Source organism: Paramacrobiotus metropolitanus, unplaced genomic scaffold, assembly GCF_019649055.1.
Source record: "Paramacrobiotus metropolitanus isolate TYO unplaced genomic scaffold, Prichtersi_v1.0 Parri_scaffold0000179, whole genome shotgun sequence".
NCBI classification, from domain to species: Eukaryota; Metazoa; Tardigrada; class Eutardigrada; order Parachela; family Macrobiotidae; genus Paramacrobiotus; species Paramacrobiotus metropolitanus.
The window spans coordinates 29,876-38,601 of record NW_026570399.1 but is presented as its reverse complement, the minus strand read 5'-3'; the positions used below and the strand labels follow the sequence as shown (position 1 = coordinate 38,601).

The 8,726-nt window shown below is 41.1% G+C and overlaps 1 long non-coding RNA gene across 1 annotated transcript; it reads left to right on the top strand.

Annotated features, from left to right (window-relative positions):
* Positions 1-2,041: 2,041 nt before the first annotated feature.
* On the top strand, positions 2,042-6,121 carry LOC129600480 (uncharacterized). Its single transcript, XR_008692057.1, has 7 exons — positions 2,042-2,355; positions 3,537-3,642; positions 3,965-4,134; positions 4,649-4,857; positions 4,931-5,005; positions 5,103-5,200; positions 5,281-6,121. It is a non-coding gene; the product is annotated as an uncharacterized LOC129600480 (long non-coding RNA).
* The last annotated feature ends 2,605 nt before the right edge of the window (positions 6,122-8,726 follow it).

Below are 8,726 nucleotides of genomic sequence, written 5' to 3'. Positions count from 1 at the left end.
ATGTGGTTAATGTTTCGGAATCCACTGGGGGCCGCTTCCGGAATCCACTGGGGGCGCTGGAGCCCCGGCTGCTGGAAGGCTGGTGCTCTCGGTGATCGGCTGCGTGCGGTGACCGTGGGTCAGCGAGAAGCCGGCCGACCGGGTCGGCGGAAGAGAGCGACCAGTGCCCTGCGCAACCGAAGGCCCCTTTATTGAGCAAGTGCGAAATAACAGCAGAAGAAAACAGCAGGGTGTGGCGGGTGGTAAAAGAACAGATCACTCGCGCGCACACGATCGAATGAGCAAAACAGACAGCAATGAGAACTGCAGAAAGATGCAATGCGAGCGTACGAACAGTGCCAAGTGCAAACGGCATGCCCGTGCATGACGGCGGTCGCTTTGATCTAAGCGCCACGGCGACGCGCAGCGCCACCAACAGACTCACGTAACTCGCCACACACGGCGAAAGGAGAAAGTGCGGGAGCGCATGTCCTCCAGCTAACATTAACATCAATTAACTCGTTAATTGTCATTTTTGTGTACAAAACCGCTTTCCTTACGTGAGGATTTTCATTGCAGCAGTGGTGTACCGGTACGTTAATAACTTGGCAAACCGCTAAACGTTGAAAATTTTCTCTCCGCGCCGCCGCGCTCCGGTCTACCAATGCACGGAAAAGCGCATTTTTCTAGTTTATTATAAATTGGATTGAATGTACTGCAGAGCTCACCCACAAATCTAAGCCGGGGGTGGCACTATTGCGATTCTAGCAACAAACTACGTTCGCAGACGGCCTGTCGGGATCCTATGGACCAGCCGCCTTATGGTAGTTAATTTTGGCAGGGTGTAAAACCTGGCACTGGCAAGTGCCTATGGCGTTGCCACTGGCATGGCAAGTGATAAAACCTGGTATGTTATCCCTCTAGCACGCAATAAAATATGGCATATGCCAGAAAACACGGGGCATAGCGGTTAATAAATAAGTAGAAAATACTGACGGTGCCTCCATTGTACAAGTTGCAAAAATTAATAAAATTGCGATGGTATCAGTTGCATTAATAGCTGCTAATACCTAAACCCGTACATGGACAAGAGTTACAAGACCCTACTAATCTTCTCAGCGAATTACACCACCGGCACGAATAGCACGATCAGCAATTAATGCGTAATGGTGCTGCAAAAAGAATGAATTCCAAAATTGTGCTAAGCTCCAAACCACGCCGATTCACGAAGTACTGCATTGCGTTTCGATTTGCAATAATTTGGCATGGACGGTGTACGCTTAATACTGTAATGCAAAATACCTCATCGCCTAATGGACACCGGTTGGCGGCCAGTCAAAGGTCGCTGCAATAATGACGAGTAGTAAAAATTTTTAATTTAACATCGGGCTTATTCCGCATTGTCTGTACCTTACGCGATGGTACACGTCACGGTAAAAATTACAACCACTCAAACATTTCCACACAAAGCAGGTCAAAACGACGCCGCTCTTAACACAGCTGCATAATTAAAAAATGCAGGTAAATATCCCGGCAATAGGCGCTCACGATAAGACTGATGTGATCACTGAAAATCCGAAAAACACCCGTTATTCGGTTATTCTACACCAAACAGACCTGTAAAAAATAAAGTTAACTTTTAGTTGTCAATTTGTCATCGTCATCGTTTAAATTTCGTAATTAGCGGCATCATTTGCATACCAGTATATGCGAATTGCTTTTAAGTTTTAACTACACATGTTCAAATGAGCACTTAAATTTCAATAAATCTTGTATGGTTTACATGTGCAGGATTATTACAAACGGCACAAAGTAAAATGGCACTCATCGAAAACAGAAAATATCGACTTAAATCCAACGCTTATTGACTGTCTTTGTTTGCATACGTTAAACTTGACATGACTGATAATTAAAGATCTGGGGTATCTGTTGTTTGGAAAACAGAATACTATGCAATGATAAGAACAGTTGCTTGCAAAAAGGCAATTGGCACATGCACTTGTGTTATGAGTGTGTGCGTATGTTTATGAAATTGTATAAAGCGCTCTTGGTTCGTGCTACGCTGCAGCTTCGCAACAGCATCGACCTTCTCTTTCGCCGGACCAAAGTTCAGTGCACATAGAGACACAACATTACATATTTTGGTAGTTACCATTCAGACATCAAACGCTAATCATTTTGAACTTAAAATTACTGTTCTGCCTTCAGCCATCGTTGTTACGCAGACGACAAGCTGACACAACTGCCAACATACTACGAACAATTATTTTATTAATTGTATGTTCCGAAATATTACTGATTGTGTTTGCTTTAATCTGTTGAAAAAGAGTAACGCTTGGAAATGTACCGATGCTGGACATTTTGGATGAACACCGGGTAAGCGTTCGGAGCTGTGTGGTATACTGGGTGGCCGAACAAAATGTCGGTCTGTTTTTTTGAAGTGTTGCGGGTCTATCCAGCCTTCAATTGACAGCTTTCTAATTTCATTTAAAAAAGCAGCGTTCGTTCCATATAATAACTAGAAAAAACCAACATTATACAAAGCTTTGCATTTCTTGCAAATTCTTTGGAAAAAATGGGTGAAGTTGAAGGATGTCCCGGAAACCCAAATTCAAATTTGCCGTTTTTGAATTCAAAATCGCCGTTATTCGACGAAGTATTTTTATGGGTGTAACTTTACTATTTCGGGTAGGGGAAATGTTTCTTGTTGTTTTCCTCGTAACAAACTGTGACCTTTACTGGATGTGTTCGGGCTAGAAGCGGTAGGCACAAACCCCCTCACATATGATTCTCGTGAAATCAGCTGGCCGGTGCTTTAATAATAAATTTCTCTCCGGCGCTTCAGAAACTGATAAAGTTTAATCGTATTTCTATAAGAGCAATCATTTACCTACATTTATCATCCAAATCAGCTTATGTGGTTGCAGCCTGTTTTGCAGCAAAAAATTTTCCCTAAAATAACCGAAAAAATCAAACAAAAAACTTGCAGGTTTTCGAAAAGCCACAAAATGCAAGAACTGCATAGCTCGTTCAGAGCATGCACCATGCCAACAACTTTTTTTTCTTTAAAAAGCAGAAGGTTTTTGCTAAGAAAATCAGCTAAAAAAGTTAAAATATTGCGTGCCGGAAAAACGTATCACCAGATTCAAAAGTTTGCAAGCTGGGACAAAATAAATTTTCACACCTTTTTAATTAATACCGAAATTTATGAGCATGTTTTAATTTTCTAAAATAAATGCGAGAACTGCATAGCTCATAGCTACTTTATGGTAGGAAAAATGGCATAGTTACTTTATGGTAGGAAAAATGGTTCGCGTGAAACCAGTCAAAACAGGAGACTGACATTTTGTTCGGCCACCCAGTACAACACGGATTATAATTACAAATATTGATAAGTGTGTTAAAACTATTATATTAAAATTATTATATAATTTTAGCTTCACATAATTTTAACACTATGTTAAAATTATGTAAAGTTGCAGTTTAATTAATCCTACGGTGATTGGTGAATAAGCTGAATGATGAATATTACTTCTGTTATTTTTATCTCGTTCTAGAATCCCAGTTCTCAATAGCGGGCTTGATACATACATGTAGTTGGTGCAACGATGATCGTGAAGTGCTGAACTGGTTGCAATCACCACTAGAAAAAGAGTGACAGCGGTAAATATTCAGGCTGATCTACATAGTAAGATATTAAGCTATTAAGACCTTAATTACCTTGTTTGTTGCATGAGATTAATTTCCATGAAATTACAGTAATTCAATAGCTCTTAAGTTTCCGTTAAAATAATAAACTGCTAATTAATGGAAGAAACTGCCCCTATTTTTGTATCGGTTATTCCATTAAGCAATTTTGTAATGCAATAATTGTATGCAATAATTATGCAATAATTGTACTAAAATTGCTGCAGTACCCGGCCGCATACCTTACCGTACTGTACAGTACGTGTATGACCTTAATACAGTATGACCTCGTATACAGGTGCAGTATGTGTACAAAGGGAGAGCTCCTGCCATCAGCGTTCCACCCACCGGAAATCGTCGACATGAAGATCAGCCGTACTCGGACATCACTATTTTGCCGGTCGTTAGAGATCGACTTGAACAAGTGCATTATCACCACATGAGAAATGTCTTGAAAATTCAGTTTAAGTAATACTTCTACTTCTGTTACGTATTCGCCGGGACGAATTACCGTACGATGTATGGTAGTAGATCATTTTTATATTTAGTTCTAGAAGTAGCAGTTTAATCGCTTTTTTTATTTTAGCAGTTTACAAAGAGTTCCTTTCTGTCGGAAATCACATTCGCACTGCGTACAGCATTGTCATTTTCGTCTTTTATTGCGATATGTGAAAAATTTGTCCCCTTTAATATAGGGGGCAAAACTAAACGTGTTCCACGGTTCCCCTGTATTGCTGCCGGCATCCGTCTGGAGCTTTACGTTGTGGCTAAATATGGCGCTTATGTACCGCGCCAGATTTAACCATATGTATTGCCGTAACGTCACACTCCAGGCGGGTGACGGCAGCAATACAGGGGAACCGTGGAACAGGCTTGGTTTTGCCCCCTTTATTACTGCTTGTAATAATCCATTAGTGTGCGGTAAAGCTATCTACAAGAAACCAAAGCTACAACATCGTACTGAAAGTTATGGTTTTAATAGTTCTAGTTTTCCGGCATATGCCATATTTTATTGCGTGCCAGAGGTATAACATACCAGGTTTTATCCCTTGCCATGCCAGTGGCAACGCCAGAGGCACTTGCCAGTGCCAGGTTTTACACCCTGCCGTTAATTTTGCTGCTGCAACCTCTTGAAACGCCCTTGGTCATACGGATCCAGAAAAGAATACACCGTCAGCTGCACATCCAAAGGTAATTCATCTATGCGATACTCGCACGAGTTCAACGGAACTACAACAAATGCTAAAATAAATTTTGTATGCAGAATTCTTCAAATCAAATGTACGGCGTCACACTGGTGCTTCGGTTTACGACCGCCTAACGCGGATGAATAAGAAGCGTTAGTAAATTTGAATGCCAACAATTAGCAGGCTGTACCCAGACAAAAATTGCCAACCTTCTGCTTTCGTAACAACGTTAACCAAGTGGCAAATTAGGTTGTCTGTTACCGCGTGAACGCGCTCATCAAATTTCCGGAAGTAGTTCAATATCCCTTGCAAAAGGGACGCTTTAAAGGCTTCAGCAAGAGTACGCGGTGAGTCATAATTCCGGTGACTGCTTAGAACTTCAATAAACTGATCATCGGAATGGAGAAAAATCGTATTTGTTTGGCAGTACCAGTCGGTGTAAAACGCTGCGATGCGGCTCAACCATTTCAAGCCAACTAAAGCGTCCCGACACCATGGCTCCGACACTGGCAAGGAAATTCGCATTACAGGGAAGGTTTCCGGCGTCACCTTTTTCCCAAGGTACCCCCGCGGACGGATTGTCCGCATTCTGAAATAACTTTGATACTGCATCCTGATGTAACATCGCGTAGTTCTCGGCAATGTGACCTCAGCTTCCGTAAAACTGAAGAGCGCAGCGTCTTTCGCTCTGTAGCTTTTGATACACCCTGGCCACCATGATTCCCGTTGATTTTCATCCGCTTTCAAAAGAACATCAACTTCTTCTTCTTTTATGTCCTGGTCTGTATGGAAGGGGTATGAAAACTGATCTACTTTCCGTAATTGTTCAAATGGGACCACTGTTGCTTCTTCGGTTTGGCTATTGATAATACAAGCCCGTTTTCAAACCTGTAGACCGCTGTAAGCGCGACGCAGTAAATAAGCGCACAGTGAAAAGCTAGATTTTATCTACTCTGCACTGGATGCATTGGCGTAGAGCACTCAGTCTATCTCATACTTGTCTCTCTCACACACCCCTCACACCGCAGTGGCGTTAATGACCAAAACGCCGTGACGTGCCGAAGCACCCTGAATGGCTCAAGCCCACGTTTTTCAAATATCCCGCTTACAGCGGTCTACAGGTTTGAAAACGGGCTTGTATAAAGACCGTTTCCTGCCGATCCACACACGTAGCCCCGGTCGATTACATGTTAACACTGTGCATAAAGTGTGCGGTACCAAGATCGACGGCATGCTACTGGTAGACTATAGAAACTTTAATAGGGTGCATGTGTACGCGCACACTTACTCGGGGGAAAAGAACTACAGTCAAAGTTTTAACGTTGTTTTTTTACCTGATATCTGTCAGCCATTGAATTAGTACAATAATTGTTTTCTTATTTTGTGTGCTGACTGACTATGCAAAATGCCGGAACTAGTAAAACCGTGTTTATCGTCTCCATATACGGAATTCATGGTAGATGTTATAAGTGATGATGGCACCAGCTACTAATGCTTCTTCGCTTGTCGGTGCATCAGCGCGCGGTTCATAGTACTATCGTATGAATTGTATGCCGGCTACAATGGACTGTACGGGAAGTTGTATGCCCTCCTTCTTGCCCATATTGCAACAAGGACGTATCGATCGTCACTTAAAGATATTATCACTTACTAGCAAATGCTTGTCAGCAAATTGCAAAACGCAATTTATTCTTTTAAAAAGTAAGCGATTACCGGACTATTAAGTTTAAGTTTAAGTTGTTAAGTATATAATATTATGATAAAAACCGAACTCAAAACAAACATGTATACACAAACTGCCAAACGGTTTGTTTCAAATCTTCTGCATAACTGAATTGTTAGTTTCAAGCAATTCACAATCACAGTTCTATCACAATAAATGATTAGAACCGATTGTACACAGTTAATGTTTTTTGTGTCAGTGTTGACAATTTTTTAATAATAAATTAGAACCAAATGAGCCCTTATTTTATAAAAGCTTGCATCCTGGACACAACTGGTGAAACTCTGCTTGTTCGCCGTACATCTGTGGTGCATTCAGTGCAGGCTGCTCTACAGGCTTCGTCATTTACAGATGTCATCATTTCATCATTTACGCGCTTCATCATTTCAGTTCTTTTTCTTCTTTTACAGGTTTTGTTTACGGTTTTGGTTATTTTCGATAACTAAAGCATTAGTATTTTGTGTTTACCAGATTATGCATGTATGCGCTTTATACAAAGCACTCGCACATGCATGTCAATTAGGCTTAGTCGTTGAATTTGTTTGCTCTTGTGCCTTCTGTAGTTAATCACAATGACGGTGCTGATACTGGGATGGTGAGATGAAGTGCGATTAATTGTTAAATGTTAACGCATGTATGCATAATTTAAAATACAATATTTCGAACACATGCATGCTGTTATATACAAGAGTCATCTTCGGCTTTGCCACAGATGCTCTGGTGGCCTACAGTCAATTCCATAAAAAATAATTGTTGTTCATTTTTTTAAGTTTGGATATGTGTACTTTTTGTAGGAAACGATTACGCACTGCCTTCCGTTCGTAGGCTGCTCTGATCAGGAAACAGTAACAGCTCATCGGTGCACTTTGGACAAACTTTTAGTAGCACGACGACGAGTAGTCAAAGAGCGGTGCTAAATTTCTAGCAACTACGCTGTTTTTTAATAACTGTTGAATTGATAATTTGATCGTGGACAGTATTATTGTTATCGTTCCCCTTATTCAGTATGTAGACTTTGTCAGTGAATAGTGACCATAATTATTATAGCGGGAATCTTTGAAAATTACCGTTCAGTCGGCAGCACGGAATGCCGAACGATCCAGTGTTCACATGGTCCTGCTCACCGAAGTTGACCGAACAGGGGTACTTTTAGTAATAACGGGTACTGTAGATTCCGTTCACTCAGCAGCCCAGATCAGTAATGGAGTATGGGTTGACTCTTTCTGGATTTCGATAATTTCATAGTCGGTAAGTACGAGTACAATACGTATCCGGGATTAGATGACTGAAGCGTGAAAACTATGGCGATGGCTGCATGTTTCTGTAGTCTGTAATAACTCACCATCAGATGCTATATTACGAATTCAGGGTACGCTGTTGTGTCATGGCAAGACGTGAAAGAGTACAAGAATAAAAATTTAATAATAATTTTGCTGACAGTGTATACTTGTTATAGACTAGTTATATTCGTACTACAAATACTATTACTGAAAGTAATTTCCGTAGTTGCGCGTTTTATATATACAATACTTAATAAAAATTATCGTATCAGTAACAGGCTACTCTTTAAATATGGGAATACTGTGCGTATCCCGTATCTCGCGCGTACTGCACATGCATTCGTACTTGCGCTGCGCTGGTGGATAGACCAGTGCCCAGTGGCTGCGTGATATTCCTTACTGACAGTGACCATTTGCCTCTCTCAGCTCAGCTGTCATATAATGTGTAGTGCATCGATACATGGGTTGCGTGACAGTATCAGCCGTCAGTGACCAATGGCTAGTTACTGTTTGCACAGCCGAATCAGGCAGCGGGTGGTCTGCCATGGCTCAAACATCATCAAACAAATTGTTAACGATGAACGCTGCACTGACATATTAAATCCTGCAATAAACAGACAGCATGTCATCGATTGTCACGCATGACCTTTGCAGCTTTCTTTAGCACAATAACCAGTTAAGCTGGCAGAAAAAAACTTTCTCAAACTGACACTGCAAATCAGTATGGTAGTAATTTATCAAATGCACAGCGCTTTACTCGTACGAGTGCATGCGCGGAAATATGTGGATACAACATTACAACAATAAAAACTTGAAACAATAAAAACTTGAAAATCGATGAATAGAGCAAAAAATTAAAGAAACTTTGTA